Below are 9,328 nucleotides of genomic sequence, written 5' to 3' on the forward strand. Positions count from 1 at the left end.
CTCTTCTACAGTGCGAATGGTACCCACGTTGTGTGGGTTAAGTGTTTAATAATAGATCTTTGCTTTATTTTGTTAAATCCATTCATAGATTATTGGTAGATGAGTTGCGACTCTTCTACAGTGCGAATGGTACCCACGTTGCGTGGGTTAATTGTTTAATAAATTACTGTTATTTCAAATTGTTTTGTACATTGTACTTTGTTCAGTTGTCTAACCCGCAGGCACATAAAAGGCAGTTTCCACTAGACTTTCGTGACATATATATATATATATATATAAGAAGATATTATAAATTAGTCCCTACCTTCTTTGGTATATGCTTTGTCAATGTGTTCAATGACACATTTGGAAATTGTTTCTTTCTCATACGCTGAAATTGCGTGTGCCACTTCAATTTCAGAGTTCACCATTACGATAATAATATTATTATTCCTACTGTCTGCACTGTATTTACGTTTTGTTGGAATAAAATCGCCATCGTCCTCGGAATTCATCTTTATCATTCCTGGAGAAGCCTAGCATGTAACAGAACGATACATGGTACAACATTTTACAAGTTTCGCGGCAGCCTAGTTACCTTAAAAATTAAAGAGCGATCGAGCGTGTCGAACGGTTTGTGGTAATACATATTCATAAAACCTCGCTGTTGTGACCGCTAAGAAGTGACTACCGTTAGTGAAGTGGTTACTTGCTAACGGAGATCATTAATGATCAATGACGAAAGTTAACAGATAGTCAATTGCATTACTTCTCACAAGTTAACAATTACTTATGTACTAATTCCAGAATCGGGTGGAAAAGTAATATATACGATAGTCGGATAACTTACAATAAAAAGGCATATGCATTTATGTTATTATATAAATATTATTATTATTATTATTATTATTATTATTATTATTATTATTGTTATTATTATTATTATTGTTGTTGTTGTTGTTGTTTTTGTTATTATTGTGATGAAAAGTTGACACAAACGGTACACTAATAGGTCAATGAAGGCGATATGGTTGCTAAACGAACAGACATGTAAACATTTTTTTTTATTCCCCGACAGAATGTATTCGTCTTACCCGACGGGGGTGCTAGGCTTCCCCGACGAGGGGGCTATAGCCCCAGCCCCCCTCTGGCGCAACCACTGTTCTCATCCCCGGCGTCACTAATTTGGATCAAGACGGCACGTACGGAATTATCTTCAATCACCTGGTTTTACTCGTTCTTCTCAATCCCTCAAACTTGTTACTCCACGAGTCAAGCATATTCGTACCGGTGAACGCTCTTTTTCTTTCTCTGCTCCTAAACTCTGGAACTCTCTGCCTCCTCAATTACGTATCATTTCTGATCCGCTATTATTCAAATCTACTCTTAAACCATTCCTCTTCAAATAGTTCAACTTCTTTCTAACATCCTCCAGCGCCGGTGACAAGCCAGTTTTGTTTGCTTTAATAGGCGCTTTAAAAATGTGTATTATTATTATTATTATTTCACGACGTGCACATGACAATGCGTACCTCTCTCATTATGTTGACGTTGGGAACGTTTAACCTTTCTATCATGCACGATAATACTTTCTTCCTATTTACAATTTGTATATAAATGAAATACTAATTATAGTTCCGTGCATTTTTGATTTCTGGGAATATTCAACTCGATTTTGAGATTAATTTTCCGAATAAAGTTATACTAAATTACTTCTAATGACAAACTATAGTTGTCTTTATTGTCAACTGTCATTTTATCTATTTTTTCGGTGATATTACCATTCTTAATCATCTATAAAACACCCACATAACAGCGTCACGTTAGATCGATCGGTGGGGACGCCGGGAGGGTCAATTTTCGTCGGAAGGTATGAAGATGATAAGCAGTTTCATTGAACTAAATTCTTGCTTATGTTAACCACATGCTTATCTAAGATTATACTGACACTGGTTTAAAATCACGGTCAAGTAGTTAAAAAATAACCTAAAATCACCTTATTTTGCGAATTTTTACTTCTTAAGGAAAACATTTATAGACCATCCTAATCTTTTAATGATATTTTGTGTACTCCCTTGTGCGAATGTTATCTGTTTTGTACAATGTTTTGATGATGAGAAATAAACTGAACTGATGATATACCAAAATAAATATTGAATTAGAATGTTCTGTAATCTTATTTGAGTTGTACTTTTTAATGTTGTTACATAAGTAACAGCAGTGAAAAAACCGAGGTAAATACGAGTTAATAGCACCTTAAAGGCGTTTTAAGCAAACGGTATTGTTGTTTCGGTGATTCAATTATTAACTGTGTTGCCTACTGTTTATGGTCAACTAAAAAACGTCATGCAAGCGGGTCCGTTTATGGTACAATAACGACTTTGCCATCATTAAGTGCTGTGTAGGCCTACATTACTTATAATGGATTTTTAATTTTCTATTGATAATTATAAGACAACGTCATAAATACAAGTGCATATACTTTTTTTCTTCTTTTTTTTAAATTATATTTGTTTCCTCCGCAATTTTAGGCGATTGTATAACTGCAATCATTTATGTACAGTATACATTTTTATAACAATAACTATAATGATTAGTCTACGCCCTCGGCTAAGACTCTCTAGGCCTAGGCCTAGTAGCCTAGTAGTATTTTATTTAGCCACTGTTTGCCAATTACCATATAGTATGTCATTCTGGAAGTGATGCCGTTTTGGTTTATTGCCGTTTTAACTTATTACCGTTTTGACTTATTGCCGTTTTGTTCCATTGCCGTTCTGGTCTAAAAGTGTTGCCGTTTTGGTTTTTTGCCGTTTTGGTCGTTGCCGTTTTAACTTATTGCCGTTTTGGTTTTTTTCCGTTTTGACCTGTTCCCGATTTTTATCAAACACACATGATAACGCATTCCTAGGCCTAGGCGACGCACATCGGCATTTTCGGCGGCCGTGCTTGGCCTAGGTTTTTTTTTAGCCTAAAATAAAACAAGTCTGATTTATTAGCTTTGAATATTCCATATTATTGTGTGTGGTATTAACTATTAGGTCATACAATAGTTGTTCTATTACATGAAAATAAAAGGGCTTAATAAAATGATTGCTCATTATTCTACCATTTCGTCGCGGAGTTAACCATGCACACAATTAAAAACAAAACAAGTTAAAAAATAAACTGAAGCAGAACAACACGATTTACAATCATATCGTTTAAGTTCTTTTCTAACTTTTACACCTAAGAGTTTACTAGGCGCGAAGAGCGAAAATAAACATACTAATTTTGTGGCTGTAAACTCACTTGCACACATAACGAATGCAAAATATTATAATAATTAGATATCTATCATTTGGTTAAAAACAAATTTGAACAACGCTAAAAAATACAGGATAACTACTAAATAGGTGCCGGACCGATTTTGGCTTATGTGGACTACATTTGGCAGGTACTTTTGAAGCCAAAATCGGTCCGGCGGACCGATTTTGGCCCCGGACCAAAATTTTCCTGACAGGACCACAAACAACAACGACCGCCGCGACGATGAAGAAGAGGTAATAACTGGTGGAATGAAACCGTTTGTGAAAAGTACACCAGCGACCAGTTATTGAGAAAGAATTTCAGAATGTCACAAGGTACAGCTCATAAAAGAAAGTATTTACTAAGCCTTTTTGGATGGTACAGTACTAGCTGTCTCTTATACACATCTAGATGTGTATAAGAGACAGTCCCCGACGAGGGGGCTATAGCCCCAGCCCCCTCTGGCGTCACCAATGACAGTCCGATTCTTAATTGCAAAACTATTTGCAAAGACCACAGTTTTATTTGAATAATTCACATTTTCTCTTAGATAGAAAACACATTTAGTAGAAGCGATTAGCTCATCGGTTGTGGCTTGGACTCCCAACATCGAGGTCGGGGGTTCGAAACTATCGCTGTGCAAATCGCTTGTGTCCTTGGGCAAGGCACTTTATCTAAGGTTGCCTCTCTCCACCCAGGAGTACAAGTGGGTACCTGGTAGGTGCCAACACAACTGCGCTGATTACTAGCTGCAGTATTAGGAAATAACAATATAATTTAATTAATAATTGAATGTGGTGTTCAGTATGTGTTTGATCAAATGACCGGGTAGTAATGTGAAGCGCTATGGAACGATTTATGATTTATTATTATTATTATTATTATTATATATTTTTTATTTTATTTTTTTTTTTACAGTGGTCCTAATAATGGATTTTTGTAAATCCCAATTCTTTTTGAACGGTACACACGCTTGGCCACCCCTGCTCTAATAATTTGGTCATTTAATTCAGGTTGCTCCTATCGTGTTTCAGACCAGCATAGTTCGTGGTATCGAAGTGACACTTTATTAAAACAATCAATCAATCATTTTTTGTTAAAAAATCTTCTTTGTATTGGTATTTTTAAGCTTATTAATTTTAAATGTATTTTATTTGTTGCTTTTGTTTGATTTACAGGCTTGTGATTTTTATCAGCCTGTTTGAATTTTTTTCAATTATGTTAGTTAATTTTCTCTGTTTTGTTTGGCATCAAGTTGAAAATATTATTCTAAATTGTGTTTTGTCATATGCCTATTTTTAAGTTTGCTTCATTTTCTCTAAAAACTTTTCCTTTTCTTTTTTTTTTAGATGCACCACTATTTTTTTTATGTGTGTCACCGATCTTAAGGAGTTACTTCTAATAAATTGATTGATTGATTGATTGATTGACGAATAGAAGAAAAAGTGAATTCAGAAGTCGTACCGTAGGCTACAATTATTATTGGAAAGTAAATTTCTGTCCATCTCGAATTTTGTGTAGTGTTAATAGAGTATATTGTTTAAATGTTGGAATGGTACTTATAGAATACAACCAGAGGTGGATCTGGAGGGGAAAATGGGTAGGGGGACCATGCACTGAACGGGGGTTGTGTTTAAGACTTTGTTTACATTGTGCTTGAGACCTTAGATGATAATGGAATTTAAATTAGTTTTCTTTTCAGTAAGCCTTCGTAACGTGCACTCTTTCTGAATTTTCTTTTCTTATCTCCTTTTTCTCTGTTTTTGGTGGGGTCAGACAGCCCCGTGCTCTCTGGATACGCCCAGGAAAACGATTGATTGAAACATTGTTTTATAATGCTTATTTATATTGGCAAAGCTACATTGAAAATTGGATCAACACATTCATGATTAAGCATGTAACCTATGCACGCTAAGGAAATTCACATACGAAAAATGTGTGTATAAAACAACAGTTGATTATTAGGTAAAATGGTTCTTTTATGAAGATCCAAAAGTTTAAGTAAGGATGATGGATGGACTTGATGCTACCTATACTTAATTTTCTGATCATCACAAAAGAACCGTATCATTTGATCCAATGAATTTATTCAATAGTTGATTATGTTGTTATTCACACGATATTTTTGACATTGGTTACTTTACGTTCGTTCGTTCGTAAGATAATACCTAGGACATTTATTAAGCATATAGGCCATTAGCCCAAATACGAAAATCATAAAATAATCAGCTTCTATGTGTAAGTATGCTATCAAAATAATGGTTTCTATTTTCGTATGCAAGATAAGTGAACTTGACAAGATTTACTTTACTGATCACGTGGGGCAGCTCGATGATTAGGTGAGGGGTGCTAGTTCGCTAAAAAGGATGATTTTTTTTTACATGGGGAAGACTGAGTGGGTGGCGCGACTGTGTGGGGACACGATTTTGTTTAATTTAGTTTATTTTTTTTTAGATACGCCACTGCTGATATGCAAGAGACACCCAGTATGTTTTCGGCCCCGGGCTCCATGACTCGTCGTTACGTCACCTGTGGGTTATCCTTGGGGTTCACATTAAATAAATCCAATCCAATCTAGTCTATGATAGTCACACCCTTTCCAAGTTAGAAGCAGAATCAGAATCCAATTTTTTTTTAAGGAAATTACATTGGTGGTTAAAAACCTATCTGTCCGACTATCAATCTATATTTAGATAAGTACAGGTCTCTCTGGCGTAAGGATCATCGTACTTGTACATAGTTACCAACTGTTTAGCATCGTGCGGGACGGTCCCGCACTTTGGCACTTTGGATTTATTACGCATTTGGCAAAAACACATGCGTGATATTAAATTTGTCACGCATTCAGTACAAGTCTAGAGGTGATGACGAATCACGAATTCAGGGAAAATATATTAAAAAAATAAAACAATCCTGCAGTAACTTGAGTTATTAGGTTAATCTACTATCAAAAAACACAAAAGAATAAGTTTTAGCTATATCTGGAAAACTATAACTGGAAAAGCCTGAGAAGATTTAATTTAGTAGACTCAAAATCGAGGTGGTTTGAGGTATTATATTTTATAAGGCAGAGAACATATTAAGTTTTTATTTTTTATTTTGTGTTTTCTCTATATAAATTAATTATTATCTAGTCGTTGTAAGGTTACACTAAAAAGGTGTGCCGATGATACAAAAGCGTTATTATCAATTGACTAATTGACTCTTCATGCATTCGCAATACAGTATGAAGCATAAATACACATTGTAGAAACGTTTTGAAAAGTTTAAATCCAGGTTTACATAATAGAGGAAAGACCATCACATGCACAATCTCAAAGTTCTCACCTTCATCCTGCAAGGTACAACAAAAATAAAATATTAACAGTTTTAAAATTGATAAAATAAACATTTATTAAACTAACTTTTAAATACATATATAAGCACTTTCATAAGATTATTGCATAATAGTCAGACGAATTATGTATACAGTAACTGCTTCACACTAAAGGTATTGTTTTGCTTAAAATTAATCAAGGATTTTAATAGTTGTTAAGTTAATGTAGCAATGAGTTTACAATTGTTTAAATTATTTTTATTGCATATAGACGAACAGTTACTTAGATGGTAAAGCATGCTGCAGCTCATCTGTAGGATATGAAATAAACTTTAAAAAAAAAATTTAATTACAACACTTTGCTAAGTTACCTTTAGCAAAGATAATTACAATTATAATTTAAAATTTAAAAATTACTGCACATTAAGCGCCTGTTGTTAAACATTAGCTGCTGTATCCATTCCCTTTGACATGGAGCGCCTTGTATCTTCACATATTTTAGTCATCTTGGTTTTTACAGCTGCTGACTGGATATCTGGGTATTCTGAAATTATATAAAAAAATATTGTCACAAAACTTCGAAAATATGAAAAGTAGGCCTATCTATCTAAATGAGAATTACATTGTTCTTATAAATTTCTAGGTTCGAGTAGAATACTGTATATGCAGTAATAATTTTGAAATTGACATGTTCGAAAGACAATTAGATTCATAAATTGTGAACTTTAATTGCTAAACCCGGAGAACACCATGAGACTCATGTCAGCATGACAACAGAAACTTGAGTAGTGACATGTAATAGCAAGTATCACGCAACATAATGCTGGAATAACAGTGGCCTGCTAGCTTCATTATTTTAATGGTGTTAATATGGGACTGTAGGTTTCATTATTGCTGACAATACAGTATTCTAATGTCTAATAAGTAAATATGAAACATTAATTTACTTACTGTAGTTGAATCGTGGAGCAATGAGGTATACATACACTTTTTAACGGTCTTGGGGCAAATGTCAAATTTTGTTTACAACTGTTGAATAGTACATTGCTTGTATTTTCAGTAATTCAACATGGTAATATTAAGTCATTCTAAAATCAACGGTCGTAAAGCAGACAATTTACTATAATGCAATTTACTTACTGTAATACATTTGCTGTTGTCTTAAATTAAAACACAAATGGATTATTGAAATCTCAAAAAAATAAATAGAAAATTAACTTACCAACTATTGCAGATACTGTATATTTTTTGTTTGTCATTGTAGCACATACCAGTCTACTTGCATGTTGGCTTTTTCAAAGATGCAAAATAATCCTTTGAGACAAAATGTATCTAGTGCAACCTGAAAATAAAGAAAGTTCTTAAATTAGTAAATAAATGTTCTGTATACCTAGTCTTTTAAATACAATGTATTTTGGCAGCCAAAATTACATGGTAACTGATTTTTATTTTATACATTTTTAACTTCTTATTTAAATCAAACAGAGTATTTTAAAACAAACCCTAATTTGCAAGTAGATTTATTATATTCATAGTTTCTAAACCAAACAAATAAAACTAAAAATCAAGAAAATTAATCACACGAAAATCAAGCTGGCCAGATGTCGAGTAATTTCGACCCAGGCCAGACTTTTAACGCTAAAAATGCAATTCATATAGCAAGGCATACATAGAATGTACAATGCTAGCTAATGTTCAGTAGGCATTTATGCTATATTACTAGGAATAGGCTAGTAGTACTGTTTTAATAGTTAGGCTAATCGAGCCTAAAACAACTTTAATTGTTGGTGCAAATATATTTCAATTATTACCAAATGAAGATACAATTTTGGGTTTTGTTTTTATACATTTGGACCCATACCAAAGGATTGAATTAAAAAAAATAATAATAATAAATAAATAAAAACGAATTAAAAAGCGTAATTGCCCGTCATAATCATTAATTCCACTATCGAGTTAACGGCCGTTTCAACCAGACCATTTAGGAGGTCAAGCCTAGGCCTAGGTCAAACGGTCGTAGCCTAAGAAGGTCTCCTAGCCCGAGTTTATTTTTCTGTTTATTTAAGTAGTGGGTGGGTTATGGATTGGAACACTGGTTGTTAGTACCAGCAGCAGGCCTATGGACAACCTAGCTAAAATTAATTTATTAAAAATGTATAAATAATAAGAAAAATGCAATTTCGAATTACCTATATGAATAGAATCGACAACACTTGAATACAGTACGCCATTCAGACATTTTTCTTGGAGGGTTCTTGTTAACTTTGGGTCTCCATATTCTCCATCTCAATCTTTCGGTTGTCCTCGAACCTTATTTTATCTCTGGAACCATTGAATCGTCCAGTATACTTGTCTCATTTGTCTCCGTCCAGTTGAGTAGAACCCATGCACATTTTCGTTTTGCGAAATTAATTTAACGAATCAAATTTAACACACTTGCTGCAATCGACGATGAAACAATGAATCCCCGCTTGAATTTGAAATATGATCTTCCCTCTTCTTCACACCATCCTGGTGCAACCAATGATCGGACAGGACGAGCTGCATGTGACTTGATTTTCCAACGTCTCCACCATGACCCCCCTAGGATTTCACAAAGCATATTGGCAAGACTGTGATCACTGTGGTGATAATACGATTTTATCCTAGTAATACCAGGTAGATGTACTGAAAAACTATTTTTTACATCTTCCTGTTAATACTGTGATAAACTGCGAGGTAACTATAATATAGGCCTATAAAATATAA

The 9,328-nt window shown here is 34.0% G+C and overlaps 1 long non-coding RNA gene across 1 annotated transcript; it reads right to left on the reverse strand.

Annotated features, from left to right (window-relative positions):
- Nucleotides 1-6,920: 6,920 nt before the first annotated feature.
- LOC117112472 lies at nt 6,921-9,044 on the reverse strand. Its single transcript, XR_004446046.1, has 3 exons — nt 8,770-9,044; nt 7,803-7,922; nt 6,921-7,124 (listed from the first exon to the last, which is right to left on the reverse strand). It is a non-coding gene; the product is annotated as an uncharacterized LOC117112472 (long non-coding RNA).
- Between the last annotated feature and the right edge of the window lie 284 nt (nt 9,045-9,328).

The sequence above is a fragment of the Anneissia japonica genome, unplaced genomic scaffold (assembly GCF_011630105.1).
Source record: "Anneissia japonica isolate Jap-2015-1 unplaced genomic scaffold, ASM1163010v1 scaffold3220_len204154_cov177, whole genome shotgun sequence".
Classification (NCBI taxonomy): Eukaryota; Metazoa; Echinodermata; class Crinoidea; order Comatulida; family Comatulidae; genus Anneissia; species Anneissia japonica.